This window comes from Mustela erminea, chromosome 1 (assembly GCF_009829155.1).
Source record: "Mustela erminea isolate mMusErm1 chromosome 1, mMusErm1.Pri, whole genome shotgun sequence".
NCBI classification, from domain to species: domain Eukaryota; kingdom Metazoa; phylum Chordata; class Mammalia; order Carnivora; family Mustelidae; genus Mustela; species Mustela erminea.
Genome location: NC_045614.1, coordinates 77,721,503 through 77,743,066, shown reverse-complemented (window position 1 = coordinate 77,743,066; position 21,564 = coordinate 77,721,503). Strand labels below are relative to the sequence as shown.

The 21,564-nt window shown below is 41.7% G+C and overlaps 1 protein-coding gene across 12 annotated transcripts in view; it reads left to right on the top strand.

Annotated features, from left to right (window-relative positions):
• The window catches only part of LRRC3B (leucine rich repeat containing 3B), an 88,673-nt gene that overhangs the window by 60,616 nt on the left and 6,493 nt on the right, over positions 1-21,564 (top strand). For 2 of the 12 annotated variants that reach the window (XM_032326182.1, XM_032325829.1), the window contains exon 3: positions 5,571-5,723. The exons of 9 other annotated variants lie outside the window; for them this stretch is intronic. The gene's annotated coding sequence lies outside the window, so the exon portion shown is untranslated. Of the gene's footprint in view, positions 1-5,570; positions 5,724-10,325; positions 10,602-21,564 lie in introns of those variants that run through there. One more of the 12 variants, XM_032326411.1, reaches the window with a different exon arrangement.

Sequence of the window (21,564 nt, the reverse complement as noted above, 5' to 3'; positions counted from 1 at the left end):
TATGACTTAAAGTATTTCTGCAATGGGCAAAGGCTCTTGAACTGAAAACTTACCAACAAAGTAAGTCATATAATAAATCACCACGTGCAGTGTATTCACCAGATTTAGCCATTAACCAGATCCATCTCACACTATAGTCAATTCAAACAGGGACCGCCCCCCCAAACCCTTCTCACTCAGGACTCGCCAAGCACAGTGTAGCCAGAATCTGCTCTTTGTCCAAGCCACTTATTTCACACTTACTTTGTTCTTCTTGCACACGGCCTAAGATTGAGACCCGTGCACATATAATGTGTGTTCCCTTACTGTCACTCTTCCCTCTCAAGTTCGCTCTCTCTGTTCCTATGCTCCAAACCCGCCAGGCGCACACACATTGTACCCTGCAGAAGAGATGTCATCAGTTGCTCTCGTCATGTCATCTGGTTTACTCTTTTACTATGCTTCATTTTCTTTTGTTCCTGGTGGGCAGAGCTATTTCTTTACCCCCAGGTAGTCCTGTCATTGAGACGGGAAAACATGTTTCTTGGCTGAGTGCCACTGGAAAGACAGTCCCCAGCCTAGAGGAAAATCAAACACTCCTTTTGGTGGTGACCTTGTTCACTTCAAAGCACCGCTGGACCTCTGAGCAGCCCCCACATTGGGGCTTTCACGCCAGGGCATTATGACTGAAGTGGGATGGTGCTTCCCCTTCCCCCTTGTGCACCCACAGAATGATAGCATCAAAAGATTGCTGTTTTTCCTTCTTCTACATCAATTAGCTCTCTATTTCCTATTTCACTTTCCCATTGTGTTTACCCCAAACAATGCAACATCTGAGATTTCCTAATTTACACCCTGTATTTCTCTGCACAGGCATTCTGCAGCGTGTATTAAGAATGACACACAAAAACAATTCTGTCTGCATTTTTTAATACCAGTTAAACCCGAGCAGCTCAACTCTGAGGTCTTTTGTATTCTAGTCATGCTTAGTTCCCAGGCCTGTGGGAACTACAGAAACACCATGTGGATACGGGAGGAGGGAGGAAAGGTCGGGATCCGGGAAAGCGAAGCTAAAGCAGCGATGGGGCTTCCCACACCCCATATGGGAAGGGGACAGGCGTTCAAATCACACTTCCACGAGCATGGTAAAAACTGGCTTGGTATAGATGGCACCAACACCCAGCTGGCATCTCTAATCATCGGCAAAGCCGGATTTCAGTTGTGGTATTAGAGTTCCTGGGGGCCCACCAGTTTAGACTAAGCAGAAGCTCTAGCAAGGTCTAGAGAAATGAAGAAGGATTTGGCAAGGATATGCATGGAGCTGGGTCCCCCAGGAGCAGAGAGGTTCATGGCAGGGCCCCACCAGGGATTGTAGGATGCAGATCAGGAATGAAAGCTCAGCAGTTTTCGAGGGCCTGATCCAACATGGAAGGGCAGTGACAGTGTGGACACACAGGTGACTGCAGCTCAACAGTGAAACTAATCCCAGATTCCATCCCTGAAATACTGCCTACTCAGAGCAGACAACTTCACTAGTCTGTCTGTCAAGCCCAGAAGTTATCTGTTCTTCTGGCTCAAGAGAGCAGCCTCTCTGCATTTCCATGTTGTGGAAATGCTTCTCTGCAGAGCTGCTCACTTTTGCTGAGACACCTGTGGCAGAATTTCTTGTGAATAAACCTCTTCTGAATTCAAATCATGGTGCCTGCTCTTTGGGCACTTCCCTGAGTATAAGACACGCTGATGTCTGACAGAAGCCGACCCTCAGTCCTCGGCGCTTGTCCCTCTCAGTATTTCCTCAAGATCCTTCTGGCTGCATTGTCCACTGTGGCCTTGTCTAGTTTCTGCTGGTGCATCAGCCAGTTCGGATGGTTTGGTTTGTTCATTATTCAGGCAGGATCACGGCTAGATGAACAATTCCCCTGGAAGCTTCCCCCACTTAAAAACAAAGTCAGGGGGCACCTGGGTGGTTAAAGCCTCTGCCTTCGGCTCAGGTCATGATCCCAGGGTCCTGGTTTCAAGTCTCACATCGGGCTCTCTGCTCAGCAGGGAGCCTGCCTCCTCCTCTCTCTCTCTCTCTGCCTGCCTCTCTGCCTACTTGTGATCTGTCTGTCAAATAAATAAAAATCTTTAAAACAAACAAACAAACAAAACCAAAAAAAACAACAACAAAACAAAGTCAGGAAAGTTCCAACTCTCTCTATGAAGGCTTTGCATTTTCTGATGGCAGCAGAGGGACCAAAGGTGAAAGCTGATTGCACAGAACTGGTGGGTCCAGCTGGTTCCCAGGAAATCAAGTCAGAATCTCAGTGCACGTGGCATTGAAAGGACCATGCAGTATCAGGAACTGGGCTATCTCATATGTTCGAAATGAACTCATTATTCAAGTGATAATCGGAACTCTGACTTTTACTTTTCCTCCAGTCAGAATCTCTCTCCGTTCAAAAAAAAAAAAGGAATACTTGTAGTTGTTCAAATATACTTTTTTACCTTCTTGACTTTGCTAACATTGCTCTTCCTTTCTGAAATGATACTGGCTCTCATTCTCTGTCAAAGTGCTTCCCATCTTCCTGGTATGTAACTGTGCATAAAGTATGAGACTTCTCCGAGCCTTCATTTCTTTATCTGTGGAAGAGGGATAAGCAGCCATAATAAACCCATATCTCAGTGGGGTAAAAAGACAGAAGTTTACTTCTCATTCACACCACGTGTCTAGCGTGGGTCAGGGAGGGGGTTTGCGCTGACCCCAAAAGACGGAATTGGAGGCAGGGAGGCCTGAAAACTCACCTAAGTTCTGCTCAGAATTTATTAGTCAAAGTGATCACATGGTCACAGCTAACCTCAGGGTGGAGAAGTACAGTGCTACCACTTTCCAGAAGAAGGAGCCCTGAAAGTTTTGTGAAGCCCTGATAAGGCAGCCACATCTACAGAAAGCCCATGGTGAACCCATACAGATGATATCATTATACTTCCTCTCAGCAAGGTCCAGCTTCAGTTAGGTGAGAGAGAGAGAGATTTTTTTTAAACTAAAAAAAAATAGTTAACCCCTAAACTCTTTATCTATGCAGGTCTGATAAATGAGAGAAAGCCCAACATAGTGGTTAACATAGATTTTGGTTCAAATCCTGGTTTTATCCATTACCAACTTTGTGGCCTTGGGCAAATGAATTAACTTTGCTGTTATTCAACTTCTTCGCCTGGTAAATGTGGACAATAATTGTACATTCCTCAAAAAGTGTTATGCCTGTTAAGTGAACTAGTAATTGTGAAATTGCCAGATGTAGTACCTGATGCCATAAAAGGATTTGGTGATTCAAAAGGAATTACACCATCACACACACTGGCTTTAGAAATATATATATATTTAGACATATTGACTTGACTCTATGTGTGTGCTCATGTGCATGTACATTTATGTGTATATCCACCATGTTTTTAAAAAAATAGTTAGATATTAGGGCGTCTGGGTGGCTCAGTTGGTTAAGTGGCTGCCTTCGGCTCAGGTCATGATTCCAGGATCCTGGGATCCAGCCCCACATTGGGCTCCCTGCTCAGCAGAGCCTGCTTCTCTCTCTCTCCCTCTGCCTGCTGCTCTGCTTATTTGTGCTCTCTCTGTATCTCTCTGTCAAATAAATAAATAAAATAAATAAATAAAGTCTTCAAAAAAAATAGTTACTTTTTTTACTCAGGCAGTTCAAGTGGTGAAAAATTCCTATGAGACAATTCGGGAAGACCTTGTTTCATGAATCTCTAGTCACTAAGCTGTTTCCTGCTTTATTCCTCTCAGACGGAGGGTCCAAAGACTGTGTCTAATCTCATTCAGTGGGAAAGTGTGTTCAGATCTGTCAGTCATTTAGTCCAGACTCTCTGTTATGGTCTTGTCTGGTGGCAAGCATGTTCTGAGACTGTACTGCCAATAATTCTCCCAAATAAAAGGTACCATGTTCTTAGGCTTCGGGGGAAAACAAAGGTGAATTTCCCATTAATGGACTCAGCTATGGTACAGGATTCATTCATGCAGACTCTGCCCCTTGCCTTGCTCAGGGAAGCTCAGGCTGTCCCCTTCCCTGTTCTCTCCCCGGGGATCCCCTGGTATGGATATGCCGTACACATTTCTTAAATAATGTTGTTGTGACTCCTTGGTGCCCAATTTTGTATGGTTAATTCAAAACTGCTTCTTAAAACGTTGAATCCGAAGCCCAGTCTCTTTATTCTATTCCCACTGGCTCATTCGTAGTCTTGTTCTCTCCGACATCCCCTACCTCCCCAACTTGGGTCTCTTCTTTGAGTGTTTCATGGCTTCTCTTCCTGTACATCCCGATCTCATACATAAGAGTAACTCTTAAGCTCAGAGAAGCGATCAGCTCTCCGTGCCACGTAGGATGAGGGAAAGTAGTGAGCATTACACGCTGAGCTTCACAGGTAGAAGTCTCTGGAGGGAGGATTCTGTATAGGAGAGCTCCTTGGGAAGTACCCCGAAGAGCCACACTTGTGAATGGGCTGGGATGGACTAGAGAGAGAACCTGAGGGGTGTGTTCACCCAACAGCAACCTCAGCCAACCCCTCAGGCAGCGCTGAGTCTAGAATGGCCCTTCAGAGCTGCCCCAGATAGAGCTGAGAAGGCCAGGCCTTTGTCCTCCTACATTGCTCAGTCACTGGATGTGGCTGTCCCTGGAGGGCAGAGTGACCCTCTGCCACAGAGATGAGCCCTCAGGGGGCTTACAATGGGGAGTTCTCTGCCACCAGCACTCTCAGCAGGTGGGACAAGCCCTCCATTAGGGGAACATCAGGGTGGCACCTCCTAGTGCCCACCACGGACCAGGACAGGGCAGTGGTAACCACAGTCCTGCTCCTTCCTATTCCTGAAGCTTAGAGAGGAGGGCATTGCCTTCTGCAACAGAGTTCCATCCTCTTCCTGCCATCCTCTTTGTGCTGGGGAGAGTGGGTTTAAAGGTCTTACTGTGGTTTTCTTCCCTTTCAGTATCCATTAAGGTTTTCATACAGTCCTTGCTTGCTTCTGCCTTTGCTGTCCTTGGCATCATCTTTCAAGAATACTTTCTCATTTTCTTTTTGCTGCTATGACAATCAGTGCGTCCTCAGCATTATAATTGCTCTAAATACGGTCTCAGCATCCCGTTTCCTCCAGTTCTGAGCGGATAAGATGCTTCCAAACATGAGTTTGTTTAATAAAATTTGGGCTACTCTGGGTGGCAGGCTGCCACTGAGCATATAATTCCTTTCCCTCTTATTTGAAGAAGCTACTGCTGGAGGCAGCTTCCCCCCCTCCTTTCTTCTTTCATCCCACAAATCATTTCCATACAGCCCACTCGATATTGCCTGGCAGCACCAGGGACCAGAATAGCACAGAGGATTTGAAACCCTCCTCCCCCTTGTATACTTGCGAGCTAAGCTATTCCCAAGTGGCGGGATCGATTCATTTGAATTTCATCTCCCTTCATTTCCTTTGCCTTCTCTCTGGTGCTTGCGATAATGAGCAGTGAAAATGACCCAGAACCTAGGAGACAGATGGAAGTGGGTGAGAATCCAGGACTTGAAGACTCAAGAGTTAGCTTTGGTTCCTTCTCCTCCCACAGCTTTATCTCAGATGCCACTGAACAGAGCCACTGAACAAGGATCCGCTCCACAAGTGGCCTCTGGAGAGATTTCCGTCCGATCCTCCTTTTTGTTGACACTGCAAAGACACCTCCTTGAAGCTTTCATCTCAGTCCTCTCACAAAGAGGCTCAGGTACCGTGAGTGCACTTGGGGAGACATAACATGCGAGTTTTACAATCACAGGTTAATAGAAAAGGGATGATGCTTCAAAAATCTGTCCACAGCCCTTTCCAGACTCTTGGGCATCTGTCCTTCTCTGGTCAGCAGATAAGGAGTAAAGCACTCACCTGCGGAGGAGAACAGGGAGAAAAGAGAGTACTTGCTGCGCCTTTGTGGGGGATGGGGAGAAGTTCAGCTCAGTTAGGGAGTGTTTGTCAGCAGCGGAGGATAATGACTCTTTCCATCCCTCCCGTACAATCCCTGACCGGAGTACACTTTTCTAGGACTCCCTTCTAGCTCTGACTCTCACAGGGCAAGAACCGCATACCTCTGTGACGCTGCAGGGTCAGTGCCAGACCAAGGCAATAAAGCGCGGCAGGTGACTTTTTTGGTGTCCCAGTGCATAGAAAAGTTACGTTTACACCGTAGTGTAATCTAATAGTGTAGTGTAGTCTAATAAGTGTGCAGGAGCCTTGTGTCTATAAAACAATGCCTGTGCCTTAATTTTAAAAGACTGTATTGCTAAAAAAAAAAAAAAATGCTAACCATCATTGGAGCTTTGAGAGAGCTATAATCACTGATCACAGTTCACCATAACAAATAGAATGATAACGAGAAAGTTTGAAACATTGAGGGTTCCCAAAATGGCAAATGCCATTGGAAAAATGTCACTGATAGATTTTCTTGACTCAGGATGGCCACAAACCTGCAATTTGTAAAAAAAAAAAAAAAAGCATTATCTGTGAAGAAGGACAAAATGCACTACACCAGGATCTGTCCCTACTTGGTCAACAACAGTGAGCCCTCCTGGAACCTGACTTCCTGTGACCAGGGTCATCTCTGGTGTAGTTTGTGTGGAGTACAGGTGTCACCCTCCTTTATCCTGCTATCCTGCTAGATGTCAGGTTTCATGAACTTGTTGCTGTCTTTTCTGTGTCCCCAATGTGAGAAGCTCTGTTTTTATTCTGAGTCTGATTGCATATTAGTGGCTCTTTCTCTCCTCCTCCGTTTCTACATGGACTGCCATGCAGATAAGTGGAAAAGTCGGTACTGGGAAGGGGAACGTGGCTCATCCCCAGGACGCAAGTCTCCCCCAGCCCAACCTCCTGTGTCAGGGGCTTTAGGTCCTTGAGAAACTAATGTCTGGGCCTTCATTGAGCAAACATGTCCCGAGCACGTCCTCTGTTGCTGACCCAGAGATGCTCACAGCTGAGACACTCATAGGGTCCAGAGGCCTACCACATAGCAGAGTTTGGCTCCGATCTATCCAGCCCTTCCATCTGTGACTTGAGGAATTACTGAAGTGGAAAGAGAGAAGCAGAAAAAGAATGCCAGGGGCAGGGGTGAAGGGGCTGTGTGCTCACGTTCAGACCAAGTGTCACCAAATCAGGGAATCAGGGAGAACAGTCCAGCCTCACTGCCTCTTCTGTTATCACAGTCTGAGACTCCGTGCAAAGCAAAAAGCAACAGGTTGGGTAAAAATAATGCATTCTGTCCTGACCAAACATTTTTTGAGCCGAACATGTATAAAAACTGGTTAATACAATTGCAATTTACTCAAAATTCCTGAAACCATGCTGCAGGAAATGAAATTTGTGACTGCATGTCAATATCATGATGGCCTTTTATTTTTTTTTTTTCTTTAATTGTGCAAGCAGTTAGAGGAGATAGGATGGGATTTTATATTATCTTTTTCTGGGAATGGCTGTCTCTTTTCTGTTTGACTTTCTTAGCTTCACCTGGACTGATTCTTACTTTTTTTTTTTTCTTTCTTTCTTTCTTTTTTTTTTTCTTTTTAACTTCTCTTAACCTGGTTGGTTGGTTCACTGAGATGGAGTAAATACTGGGATGGAAAATACCAATTCAGTTATATTTAAACTGGCATATGATGTCTGAGCAAGGAGATAAGGGAAGCCTTCCTGCATCCTGCAGACAATTAAATGAGTTTGGAAAGTTTTATTTGGTTTGTTGTTGACAAGAGCTCAGTCCCTGGGTGGCTGTTAATTTTTCCGGGTGATTCCCAAAGGAAAATCAAGCCAACTCAGGGCTACACATTTCCCTGTAGAATTTCAATGAACCACACAGTATGGAAAAGAGAAAACCATAGATCTCAGTTCTGATTTCCTTTTTTTTTTTTTTTTTGATGTTTTGTTTTGTGGGTTTTTTGTTTTTTCTTTAACGATGAAAAGAAGATTTTTTTATTTATTTACATTTGAGAGAAGCCGATGTTTAACTGGAAAGATAAAGGGCTCAGGCGGAGAACAGGAAGAGGCAAGAACATTTCTAGAATAGATACAATGCATTGATCTGAAAAGGCCTGAGTCTTTCATCCACTGGCATAATTAGGTAAATAGGAGGCAGCCTGTCTGATGATCCTTCTGTTAGTTTAATTGCCATCAACAGTATCCCAGCAAGTTCTTTGTATGACTTCATTGTTCTACAAACACTGGTTTGTTTTTCCATTCTGTCTTCTTTTTTAGGGAGAACTTAAGTTTTTTGTTTTGTTTGTTTGTTTTTATAAATGAGGACATTTGTATGTTCCACAATCCCCAGGTGGTCCCTGAGAAGATGAAATTTGAAACTGAACATTAGAGAACTTCACGGAATGAAGAATCTAAATCTGAAATCGAGGGTATATTACGTGAAGATTGGGCTGAAACTAACCACTTAGTTTCTGCTAACAGATTGGAGGAGCAGCAGTTCTACTTCCTTTGATAAAACAGCAGTTCTGGACGGGAAAACCTGAAGTTCTAGAAGGAAGGATAATATGAGTGTCAATTAATTGTCTGTTCACCTTTCATTTCAAATCAGGGTCCAGGGTCAGACTCAGGTTCCATTCCATGGGAAACTTTTGCAGACCAAACAGCAGGTGAGAACCTCAGAGTGTCTACATGAACTGCAGATGTTCTTTAGCTTTGAGCAATTATAACATTCTCGAAAAATGTCCCTAGGATACTTTTACTAAGAAACATACTCTTCTATTTGTTGTCAGTATATATACCGTAAAAAATAGCAATCAGTTGTCACAATAAGACACATAGATATATTAACTTTCTTAATTGTTAAAACAGTCAGCTGACTCTTAGCTAACAGGCACCCCCAAACTCAGTGTCATTTGTGTTGCTCACAAATTCATGGGTAGCTGGATGGTTTTTCTGGTCTTGGCTGGGCTCACTTATGAGTCCGTGATCAGCTACAGATCAGAGAGTTGACTCTGATGATCTAGGCTGGACTTTCTTACAGGATGGAAGCATGGCCAGGTGTAGTCTAGAGTGACAGGCTAGGACAACTGCCCCTCCTTTATCTGATTGCTTATCATCCAGCAGGCCAGGCGGGGGCTGTTCACAGGGTGACTTGAGGTGATGGAGGATTCCAAGAGCAGAAGCAAGAGCATGTGTGGCCTCTTGGAGAGGCATAGGCTTGAGACTGGCATAAGGTCACTTTTGCCTCATCTGTGGTCAGAGGAAATTCCAAGGCCAGCCTAGTTAATGGAGTGGAGAAATAGACTCCACTTTTTTTTTTTTTAATCTTATCTTCTATGGTTTTATCTTATCCTATTTTATTGTACTGAGAGAGAGAGAGAAGGAATGTGTGTGAGTGGGGAGAAGGGAAAAGGGAGAGAGAGAACCTCAAGCAGACTCCACACTGAGTACAGAGCCCAACATGAGTCTTGATTTCAACACCCTGAAATCATAACCTGAGCCAAAATCAAGGGTCAGCGGCTTGACCAACTGAGCCACTGAGGCACCCCTAGACTCCACTTCTTGACGGGAGGAATTTAAGGTTACCTTGCAAAAGGACATGAATAAGACAGGATGGGGAGTAATGAAGACCGTTTTTTGAAACAATCTACCATAGCACATGAAATTAAGTATTATAGTGCTCATTTTATAGATGAAAAAAAATTGAGGTCCAGTGTTAAGTAACATGCCCTAAAAACTGTAAGTAGTAAGTTACTAGCACTAATTCATAACTAGAAAGTGATTGAATGACAAATTAGGCAAACTTAGGCATGTCTAACTCCAAGGCCCTTTCTTTGACCACTCTGTAAGGTCTTTAAGCATCTTATTACTAAATGACCTTATCAAAAATGAAGTTGGTGCCTGAGGATAAGAAAATAGAACAGTTTATAATTCAAAGATAAAAATAATCCACTCATTTTCATTTACTTAAAGGCATGAATAGTTTTAATCAAGGGCCACTTCTTTAATTGAATAAAACCATCCTAGTGATAGTTATGGATTATTCATTTCTTCATCTCTGCCTACAATAGATGTTAGTCGTCATTGACTCTTTCTCTGTAGTAATATTATAATATTATTGGCTTGATTTCTCTGTAGTAATATTATATAGCCTGAGAGGAATCAAGTGCAAATGGAATTTTCATTTGCAAAACTTGTCACTATATACCCCTCCAAATATTCGGGTAAAGTGATAGTGTATTAGTCATAGAAATTGAGTAGAATTAAATGTTGTTTAATTAGATCTGAATCGAGCCAATAACTTCTGTGAGTGTTTACGCTATTAAAGTAATGGGGTGTGGGGAGGCCTTTGGCAGGGGAACCAAGTATGTTGGCAAATTCTGAGCTAACAGGTTACTTTGCTGTAACTTCTCAAAACCTTTCATAGGCTCATGCCCATTGTGACTCTCAGAGAGGGTATCTTTCAGACTCAGGGGACTATAGAATATTTACTTGCTAGAACTCTCGGATACCTGATATTCCACAGGACCCTTGGAAAAGCTGAACTGGATTCTCATCCTTTTGTATTCAGAGTCAATAGTATTGGTCAAGCATCTGCTATGAGTTGGACACTATCAGAACCAGGCATTATCAGAAACCCATGAAATAGGTAGGTCTTTTTATTTATAGTTGAGGAAACTGATCAGTTAGTTTTCTTGCCCACAATCCCCCATCTGGTATCATAACTGGGAGTTAAACCTGGTTTTATCTAACTTCGGGCCTATAATGTTTCCTTTACACTATGCTGAGATTTGGAAAGTTTAAAGGACTGCCCATGGTAACTAGGCTGGTTAGAAGAGACACATATTTTTATAATCCCTGTAACTCCTGACAGAGAAGAGGTTATCTGTCAATGCTTAGTGGCCAATCCCTTTATTACCTAGTTATTATGATCATGCTCATGGCAAAAAAACTGACAATAGTAGAAAAAAGTGTAAGATTAAAAAGTAAAAAGCCTTTTTCCATTTGTTCAGCTCCAGAACCATCCCTAGAGGATAAGACTATCATTTTTTATTGTTCTCCTATAACTTTTTAATTATACATGTTTGTTGTGTGTATGTATGTGTGTAAATCTATTTTGTTTTACACAGATGAAAATGTACAGTTTTCACCTAATATATCTTTGACATCTTTTTTTTAAAATCAGGGTATGTAGATTCTTCTTTGTTATCGGTGTACTATTTTAAAGCATTTTTTTTGTGATGGATTTTTAAAGTATTTCTAGTTATTTTTGAAAATTCATTCTTTTTAAAAAATTTTCTGTTATAGCAAACTGTGCCCCAATGAAGGAATAATCTTATCCATACATCTTTGTAGTTATGTTCTTATTGGAAAACAAAACCAAAAAGCCATGCAAGGCATTGTTTCTTCTGGTGACTTCTCCTAGGAAAAATTGTGGACTATTGCCAAGAAAATGTTATAGGGGCTGTAAATAAAAGGTTCTTTAAAATACAAATTTTGGACCAAATATAGTAGTCTACTTCTTTGGTCTACTCTGTTCTCCCCAGGGAGCAAATGGACTGAGCCAGTGGTCCTATCAGATGCCACTGTGACTAAGATCCAAAATGACTAAAACCAAGAAAGGGTGACTCAGACTCTTCAAGCTCTTCTTGCACACTGGAACAACTCCACATATTTTGGTTTTGATGCTATGGACACATATTCAACACAAAATTGACAGATGCAACCAACTCTTGGCCATTTAAAGACTTGCCCATCATTTTATGCAGTTGGCCCTTTTAGTGACATAGACAATGAACAGAATTCAGATGAGAAGCTTGACTCTATCAATTCCACCTCTAGGAATATATCTTAAGGAAGTGAGCCAAGGGGCAACTGGGTGGTTCAGTCATTAAGCGTCTGCCTTCAGTTCAAGTCATGATCTCAGGGTCCTGGGATGGAGCCCCACACCGGCTCCCTGCTCAGCAGGAAGCCTGCTTCTCACTCTCCCACTCCCCTTGCTTTTGCTTGTGTTCCGTCTCTCACTGTGTCTCTCTCTGTCAAATAAATAAATAAAATCTAAAAAAAAAAAAAAAAAAGAAGTGATCCAAAAGGGAAAATCTATGAACTAGAAACATTTATTTCAATTCTACATTTGTTATGATAAATTATTAGCAAAAATGGGAGAAAATTAAAATATGAGGATCATGACAATGTAGAATCTTAAAAAAGTAACAAAATTGTCACCTGTGCTAAAATGGCAATTAAAAATTACCTAGAAGAACAAAATATTTGATTTGCTAGCTCTTTGAATTCTAGGCAGTCTTTTTCACTTATAAAACATTCTATCTATTTTATAATATTATTTGTAAATGTAATAAGTTAATAGTTCACAGAAGACAATTTATGTGGCTGTCTAGGAAGAACCTGAAATTTGAACAAAAAGTCTGTTTTAGTCTCAGTCAAGGATTGACATATTCTTATAAAAAGACAGATTTGACTAGGCTCTCCCCTAACTTTTAAGGATGTTGCCTGTAAGCAACATAATCAACCGCATGTCTCATTTTGTCTGGGACAATTCCTGTTTGAGCATGTTGTCCGAGCATGGTTGTTACCAGCACTGCTTTTCTCTGTCAGAGGTGACTTCGCTTGCATGATAAACCTTGCGGACTCCGACACTACGAAGGAGATGCTAATCACCCCAACTTTATCATGTATCTCTAGTAAACACCATTCCTATAAGGTAAGTTAGCCTTCTATGGCTTAGGAAGTCTTTCACAGAGCAATGACTTACATGATGCCCAAAGCCAAAACAGAATATACAGTGAAATGTTAAAGATCTTGCCCACCGTATCATGTGGTAGCCCTTTCACAGGATCTTTGAAAAATTCTGAAATTTGAAAACGTTTTACTCTGCTTACTAATCATCTTTCACTATATTAATTAGTAATAATTTTGTAATTTGACATTTTTGTCTTCTTCCTTTGATGCCCAGGAAACTCAGAACTAAGCTAGGTCTTTAGATGAAGCAAAAATCATTAATCTAATGCAATGGAGAGTCAGCCACAACTGACTCTGTGTTCTAATCTCCACTTACTATGGAATTAGTTTCCTGTGGCTGCTATAACAAATTACCACAAACTTTGTAGTTTGAAGCAACGCATATCTGTTCTATAGTTCTGGAAGCCAGAAGTCTGAAGCCATTTTGATGGACCCAAATCACTTTGTCAGCTGGGCCCATTTCCTCCAGAGGCTTTGAGGGAGCATCTGTTTTCTTGCTGTTTCCAGCTTCTGAGGGCTGCCCGCATTACTTGGAGACACATCCCTCCGATCTCTGCCTCAATGTTGTATTGCCTTCTCTCCCATATCAACTCTACCTCTGTCTCCTTCTGATAAAGACATCTGTGATTCCATTTAGGGTTTACCCAGATAATCCAGGATGATCCCTGCATCTCAAGATCCCTAACTTAATCATATCTACAAAGTCTCTTTTTTCATAAAAGGTAACATCCATGGGTTCCAGGGATTAGGACCTAGATACTCCTGGGGGGAGGTAGGGGTGGGGGGGGCAGTATTTTACAGCCTACCACAATCTGCCTTCTGCTCCCAAAGATTCACATCCATTCCCCCATGCAAAATATATTCATTCATATCACAATATCTCCCAAATTCCCAACCTGTTATGACATCAAATTGAAATCCAAAATTTCATCTAAATATCATCAGCTCAAAAGCCCCAAATCTCGTCATCTAAATCATCCAAAGTAAATACAAAGGAGATGGTGGGCATGATACGTCCTGGGTTGAAATTTCTCTCCATCCTCAAAGTAAAGTGTTTGGTCCAGTGCTTTGCACATAGTAGGTGTCCATGAAATGTTAACCACCATCGGAGTTATTACCTTTATTGCATTAAGGATAGGGTCACACTCTGGCCCTACACTCTCCTATCAGAGAGATGACGAGGTGTAAGGTTATGATGGTGAGGACAGTAACAATAATAGCAGGGGTTGAAGGGACAGTGGTAGTAAACTCACATGGAGATTTTATCATGTAACAGAAATTTTTCTAAGTGTTTTATAGCTGCTGTCTCAATTCACCCTCATTAAATCCCTTTGAGAGAGAAACTATTACCCACCCCATGTTCGATTGAGAAGACTGTAGGGTAGAGAGGTTATATAATTTGTAAGAGGCTAAGCTATGATCTCCATGCTCCCCATTTAAAACCAGGTCCACGCTACACTGTGTTTCAGTCGGTGTGCTAGTCCTTTCATAGTCCTGGCATAGAGGAAATACAATTTCAAAAAATTGTTTTTCATTTCACCTTGGGTTTCTATTCTGTGTCACTATAAGGAGATAAGCCATACTCTAATGAGTATTCCTAAAACTCTCTTGCTTTATCAGGAAGGGATTTTTCTCTTAAAGTTCTATTGTTGTTGTTTATTTTTTAAGCATAGAATCTCCCATTCAAATTTTTCTTTTAAGAAACTTGAAACTTTCTAATAAGTTGAAAAATTGGTACAATGAATGCTTTTATATTCATCGCTTTCCATTTGCCAAGTGTTCATCTTTTGACACTTTTGTGTCCCTCTTTCCACATAAAAATATAGTTTTGTTTTTCCTGGGTATTTTGAAAGTTGCAATCGTCATTACATTTTACCCCCAAATACTTCAGTATGTACCTCTTAAGCATTCTCTCCTTCCGAGTCAAATCATGAAAAACCCCCCAAATTTATATTTGATACAGAAGCATCTATTTTGAGTTTGTGTTTGAAAATTTTCTCTAATTGTTCCAAAATCCTTTTCTCTAACTTTTTTTTTCACATCCAGAAGTCAGTCTTTTGCATTCCTTTGTCACGTCTTTTTCCTTTTTTTTTTTTTTAAGATTTTATTATTTATTTGACAGAGAGAGATCACAAGTAGGCAGAGAGGCAGGCAGAGAGAGAGAGAGAGGAGGAAGCAGGCTCCCCACTGAGCAGAGAGCCCAATGCGGGACTCGATCTCACGACCCTGAGATCATGACCTGAGCCGAAGGCAGCGGCCCAACCCACTGAGCCACCCAGGCGCCCCACATGTCTTTTTCCTTTAATCAGTAATGGTTCTGCAGACTGTTTGGGGTGTGTGTGTGTTTGTGTGTGTGTGTGTGTGTGGTGTGTTTTGTTGTCGTTGTTGTTTTGTTTTGTTTCCTTTCAGTGACCCTAAGAAGCATCCTCATCAGTCACCTCCGAAGTGTCTCAAGTTCTGAACTGGTCAGTTCCTTTCCTTTTGATTAGGTTCAGGCTAAATACATGTTGGCATGCATACTATTACAGGTTATGTGAGAATCATATCCCAGTTGGTTATGTTTAAGAAAAAGACATGTACATCTCTGGAAAAGGAACGATCTGATATTTGAGGAAAACAGCCAAATACTGAAACCCACAATAGAACATAATCTTTAAGTGTTCCTTGATGGTTTCTGAAGCAACTTTCACATATATTTATCTATTGTGTCCTCATTACTGTGAGACCAATGAAGTGGATATTATTGATTGTAGTTCTAGGACAACAAAGGCTTAGAAGTGTGAGTGATTTGTTAAATTCCTGGAATTCATTACTTAGAAGCTGGGGTTTGAATCCAGTTTCTAGACTTTGGTTTGGATCTCAATCCTGTACTTTTCCCACCAAGTCAATGGATAAGGCTAATCAAAGCAAGGTTGTTGGGTTTTTTTTTTAAAGGGTCACTCATCCTACTCAGAAATCCAACTGAATTCGACATAAGTCAGTGTTTTCTAAAAGCAGCTTTCAGGTTGCTTCAGGACCCTGGTGAGTTTTAGGGAGCCTACAATTATGTAGATTATGTGTTAAGAGCTTGCAAAGCTCTCACAGTTAAATGTCATAGGCACTTGCTGAGAAGTAATAATAGAGAAGCAGAAAGAAACTGAGATGGATAGGTTCCCACTCAATCCCAATCTCAAACATGCTCAACTTGGAGCATGTTGAATAATAAATACAGATGTTCGCAAAGACAGTCTTATCTTTATTCTGTGTTTAGTCCCACAGAGAGATACATACTAGGTCCAAAACAAAAACAAATAAAAAGGAAGTGGTTTTTATTTGTGTATTTCTTTGCTTTTCTCTGTTTTTTTCATTGGGTTCACTGGTGGGAAGAATATGTCAGGCCACCGTGGAGACCTATGGGCATTAGGTCATGTAGAAAGGAGGCATTGTGTTCATAAGAGTTGTTGTTTTTTTTTTTTTCCTTAATAAATTGAGGGTTTGCTTAAAGAATTATTTTGTAAAATAGGCTGAAAAGAGGAAAAGCAGTACCTGAACTGAATGAAATCTGGGACAGATGGATATCATGTCGTTTTGATAAAAAGTTTTATATGAGTAGCCTTTAAAAGATTCTTAAAGGAAAAGGAGTTTCTCTTCTTGTTATTAACTTTCCCCAAGTTTGTAGGAAGCAATCAACAGAGGACTGGTTTGGCATTTAAAACTCAGTACTTGTGTGTACAGACCCTCCGTATCAAAAAGTGGCCAGTAGTAAAGATACATAAACCGAAGAATGTTGAATGGGATCTATTCTGTAGAACATTTGCATCTAGGTTCTGACCTTCTGCTAACCAGCTGTATGACTTTAAACAGTCTCCATTCAGTGAGTTCCTCAACTGTACTAAAATAGAACCAGTGATGCTTATCATGTATATCTAAAAGGACTGGATAGAGATAATTACATGAGAGCATATCCATGGACTTGTCCCACAAGCATCTAATGTAATGGTAGTTCACAAATGTAAGGCAAATGTAATTTTAGAACTTTTGGTTTAGAAATATAGGGGAGGAAATTTTTTCTCTACATTTGCAGGTTCATTTGGCTGGTCCATTAATTAAATTAATGTAAGATGGGTGCTTGGGTGGCTCAGTGGGTTAAAGCCTCTGCCTTCAGGTCAGGTCGTGATCTCAGGGTCCTGGGATCGAGCCCCGCATCAGGCTGTCTGCTCAGCAGAGAGCCTGCTTCCCTCTCTCTCTCTATCTGTCTGCCTCTCTGCCTACCTGTGATCTCTGCATGTCAAATAAATAAATAAAATCTTTTAAAAAATAAATAATAAATTGGTGTAAGATAAGTTAATAGGAAAAAAAATTAATTACGTACAGGGAGTATGAGAGTCAGGCAGTTGAGGTGTGCATGCCATTCTGAGCTAAAATGAAGGGGGGAGGGGTCTGGGGTTTCAAAGGGAAGGAAGACCATTCCCAGAAAGATGGGAAGAGCAAATGTTTAGCAAACATATGTTTGTGGGGCCATGAAGAGACAATGGGACACAGAAAGGAAGTTGAACAGACCCTGCCAATTTTCACCTATCTCACCACACATCGTCCATACTCTTTGTAGTTCTCTCTGGTGCTAGCTGTCTTCCTAAACCAGGCCCTCTATGAGTTCTTAGAGGCAGTTAAGAGGGTGGTATAAAGCTCTTCCTGGGTCTTTTAGGATTTGATTGTCTTCAGCTCAAGATAAGCATCACGCCAGAGTAGTGCTCCCTGGAGAGACCTGTTCTAAGCCCCCTCAGGAGCATATGCCAGCTGTTCTCCCTCCTCCCATCCTGCCAGTCTTCCTGTCTAGCAATAGTTCTCCAGTGTAAAGCACATTATGTAGAGCACTCCTCATCTTAGTGGAATCAATTGAGGAGGAGGAAAAAAATTATGGTAGTTCCTCTCTAAAGAGGTGTGTGGTGTCATGTCTGATCATATGAGCTCTGGAAGACAGAGGACTTGAGTTCAGATTGTGCCTCTTTAACTCAGCATCTATGTCTAGAGGAAAAGTTACATCACCTCTTTATGCTTCAATTTACCCATCTGTGCGAGGGTCATAATTGCTACCTTTAATGATGGAACTGAGGATTAGACAAGGTGATATATGTATATCCAGAATAAAATGCAACTCATTTTCTGCTTCCGCCATTCCTTTCATCTCAGTTCTGTGCAGATGATCATCTTCCTCTAGTCCCTGAATGAAAGCATTGCTCAGCCCCCATGATTTTGTGCCAGTCTCAGGTAATAGATTGTCTTGCCATTACTTTAAGTCACAAACCCATTAACTTAAACTGAAGTAAAAATTAAATATGGTAATGGAAATGTCTCATTCAAGAGATTAGCCAGTACTCTGAATTTCATCTAATATTTAGCAAATCTCCCCTCTCCTTGTTTCAGCCATAAAGGAAAGAGAAAGAAGGTACGGTGGGTAGCTTGATTTCTCCTCTCTGCCCCGCCACCCCACACCTCTCCCAGGCCTTCAGTGTCTGGGTTTCAGCTACTCTGCTTGGAGGCTCACTAGAAGGTGGAATGAGATGCACCTGGTACTTCTTCCCAGGGCTCCTTCAAGCCTTCTACCTACTCATATGACTCTCTTTGTCCCCGTGATGGATATATTCCAGATAGTCACTTCCCCCAAATCTAAGCATCTGCCCTTCAGTTGCTTGTTGCTCAGGACCCTCTGCCTTATCAAGGAATCCTATGGGACCATGAAAAAGGACTTGAGATACTCTTCCTGGGAATCTCCTTCCCTCACGTGGCCAATCTGACCCATAGGAAATAGTTTTCTATCCTTTTTCTGACAAATTTTGGGAGTGTGGTCTCACCCCAACATCAAAACATTATCCAACTCTACCGCCAAACAATGGGTCAACCTTGTTCTTGTTCTAGGACATTCTGCACCTCCACATAAGCTCCACAAATCCTATAATAACTCTCTCCTCTCTTTGGGGAGATGACAGGATAGGTATCTCTTGATGCCTTTTAACCTCAAAGTGGGCAAGGACTTACGTGTGAGACTCAAAGGATGTCGTCAGCAACATGGCAACCTGAAACCTCACTTTGGAATTCTATGTCCATTTAACCAGGGACCTAGTCAGAACTTTAATTTTATCATCCATTATTTATGTTAGATGAGTTCATCACTTAATAAATACTTGGCATGGAATAAAAGCCAAGTAAACAATAGCTATTTTAATGATGAAATGAGAATGGATCCTAATGATTTTGATAAGAATTTATTAAATTCTTACCATGGGCAATAAGAGAATATAAAAATGAGTAAGAAATTGGTCCTATCCTCTGAAAACCCGTGGTCTGGTAGCAAAGATAAACGGATAGCTTTAATTACAAAAGCAAGAGTTTCGAGATTTCAGGAGCTCCTGATTTTAAACATTATGGGTCTGCAAGCAGATTAAATTCCTTCTAAATATAAGGATCCTTAGTTCCTCCTGTATCCATCAGTCTTATCAGTTCATATCCTTAACTAAGTGATGATAACTGCTCTTCTAAAGCAGCCACATAAAGGACTCCCACGCCAGATCTTCCTCAGCTGGAAAGCGATTCCAGGTTGGAGAGGTCTTTGCTTGGGATGACTTCTGATGAATCTCATATTTGTGGAACAAAGTGCTGTTCATCATCACTTTTGGAGTTGCTGATCTCTGTTTATTGAGCTAGGTTTCTGTGTCTGGGTGAGGAAGCGTAGTGGGACATAAGATTGGAAGAGGAGGATTGTTATAAACCACAGGGGGGTCATAAAAGCTTTACAACCACTGGAAATACGTGGTCAGAGGGTTATTTTAACCCGAAGTTAGAAGAAGAGCAGAAGCTGCATGTGGGCAGTCAAGGAAGAACACTTTTGCTTCCTTTTGGAGCAAAAAGATGGAGGTTTAAACAGGAAAGTGGGGACCCAAAGCTCAAAAGAAGGGGGACAAGGAGGATGAAAATGAAAACTGTTCTCAAAAAATCAGGAGGGAAGAACTGGTGGTGTATGGCAGAGGAGGAAGGTAGTTGGGTGGGGATAAAGGGTGAAGATTTTACTTTTAGAGATACCCATTTTGAAGCCTGGGCTGAATCTTGTGGTTGTGAATGGAAGGGTAGAACTGAAGCTCCTTGCAGAACTCAGTTCAAAAGACATGAATGAAGATGTTGTCTCCGTGAACAAGATCTCAAAGAGCAGCAATAGAGAAAATATCTATACAGTTCATTCACCTCAATCACTCAGATCCCAGTGGTCCTTAAGTTTTTGGTCAGGAATTACACATTGATGTCTTATGCAGCCCATACGTAGTCTATAGAAAACCTGAGCATATAAAGAAATCCTTATATATTCTACAATGGGTTATAAAGCTAATTTTGGAAATACTACATTGAAAATATCACATACTCAAACTGTTGTCTTTATGGAAGTAAATGAAAACTACCCAAATGAGAACAAGCAGAGGCCATTTTCCCCAAGCTTTCTATAGCAAGGGAGCCAGCCGCCATCCCCCGCATTTGGCAGAGACTCACAGGCAGGCAGGGGAGTGGAAAAGCTTGATAGTGGGAAAAATTCTGGAAGGCTTCAGAAGTGTCCTGGTTGGGGACTCCTGGCATAGGGAAGTTGGAGGCAATCTAGCTAGAACTAGAGCATCCCATGCGATTGGCAAGGGGAGCAGATTTGGCTTTCCCTGGTTAGTCCTAAATAGGAAGTAGGAATGAAAATGAGGGAAGCTGGCAGTTACTGATTTGGCTGAATTGGGAAAATTGCTATTGATGTTGTAGTTCATCTTCCTGGGCTGGTTGCAGCAGGTTGGGGGTTCAAGTTCTTTTTTTTTTTTTTTTTTTTTAAGATTTTATTTACTTATTCGACAGAGATCACAAGTAGGCAGAGAGGCAGGCAGGGCCGAGGGGTGGAGGCTTGGGGGTGGGGAGGTGGGGAAGCAGGCTCCCGGCTGAGCCGAGAGCCCTATGCTGGGCTGGATCCCAGGACCCGGGATCATGACCAGAGCAAAAGGCAGAGGCTTTAACCCACTGAGCCACCCAGGTGCCCATCAAGTTCTATTTTTATGTACAGTCTCACCGTTGTCCCTTTGTATCTTCAGTCTCTCATGTCGAAACATGTTCAGCTTTTTAAAATTTTTTGTAGTTATTTGCCCAACCTTCTTAGCCACTGTTGTCCAACTGTTTCACATGCTCAAAAATTGCCTTCTGAGACATCATGTTCAGATTGTTTTTTTCAGTTTATCCCTGGTCCTTTTGTATTAACTTCTTCTCACTTTTATGTAAACCAAAACAAACAAAACACCTTTATACCAAAGAAAGTTAAATCCATCAGAAGGGTATTAAAAAACAAAAACGGAGAACAGTGTGGAGATTCCTCAAGAAATTAAAAATAGAGCTTCCCTATGACCCTGCAATTGCAATACTGGCTATTTACCCCCAAAGATACAGATGTAGTGAAAAGAAGCGCCATCTGTACCCCAATGTTTATAGCAGCAATGGCCACGATCGCCAAACTGTGGAAAGAACCAAGATGCCCTTCAATGGACGAATGGATAAGGAAGATGTGGTCCATATACACTATGGAGTATTATGCCTCCATCAGAAAGGATGAATACCCAACTTTTGTAGCAACATGGACAGGACTGGAAGAGATTATGCTGAGTGAAATCAGTCAAGCAGAGAAAGTCAATTATCATATGATTTCACTTATTTGTGGAGCATAACAAATAGCATGGAGGACATGGGGAGTTAAAGAGGAGAAGGCAGTTGGGGGAAATTGGAAGGGGAGGTGAATCATGAGAGACTATGGACTCTGAAAAACAACCTGAGGGGTTTGAAGTGGGGGGTAGGGGAGGTTGGGGGAA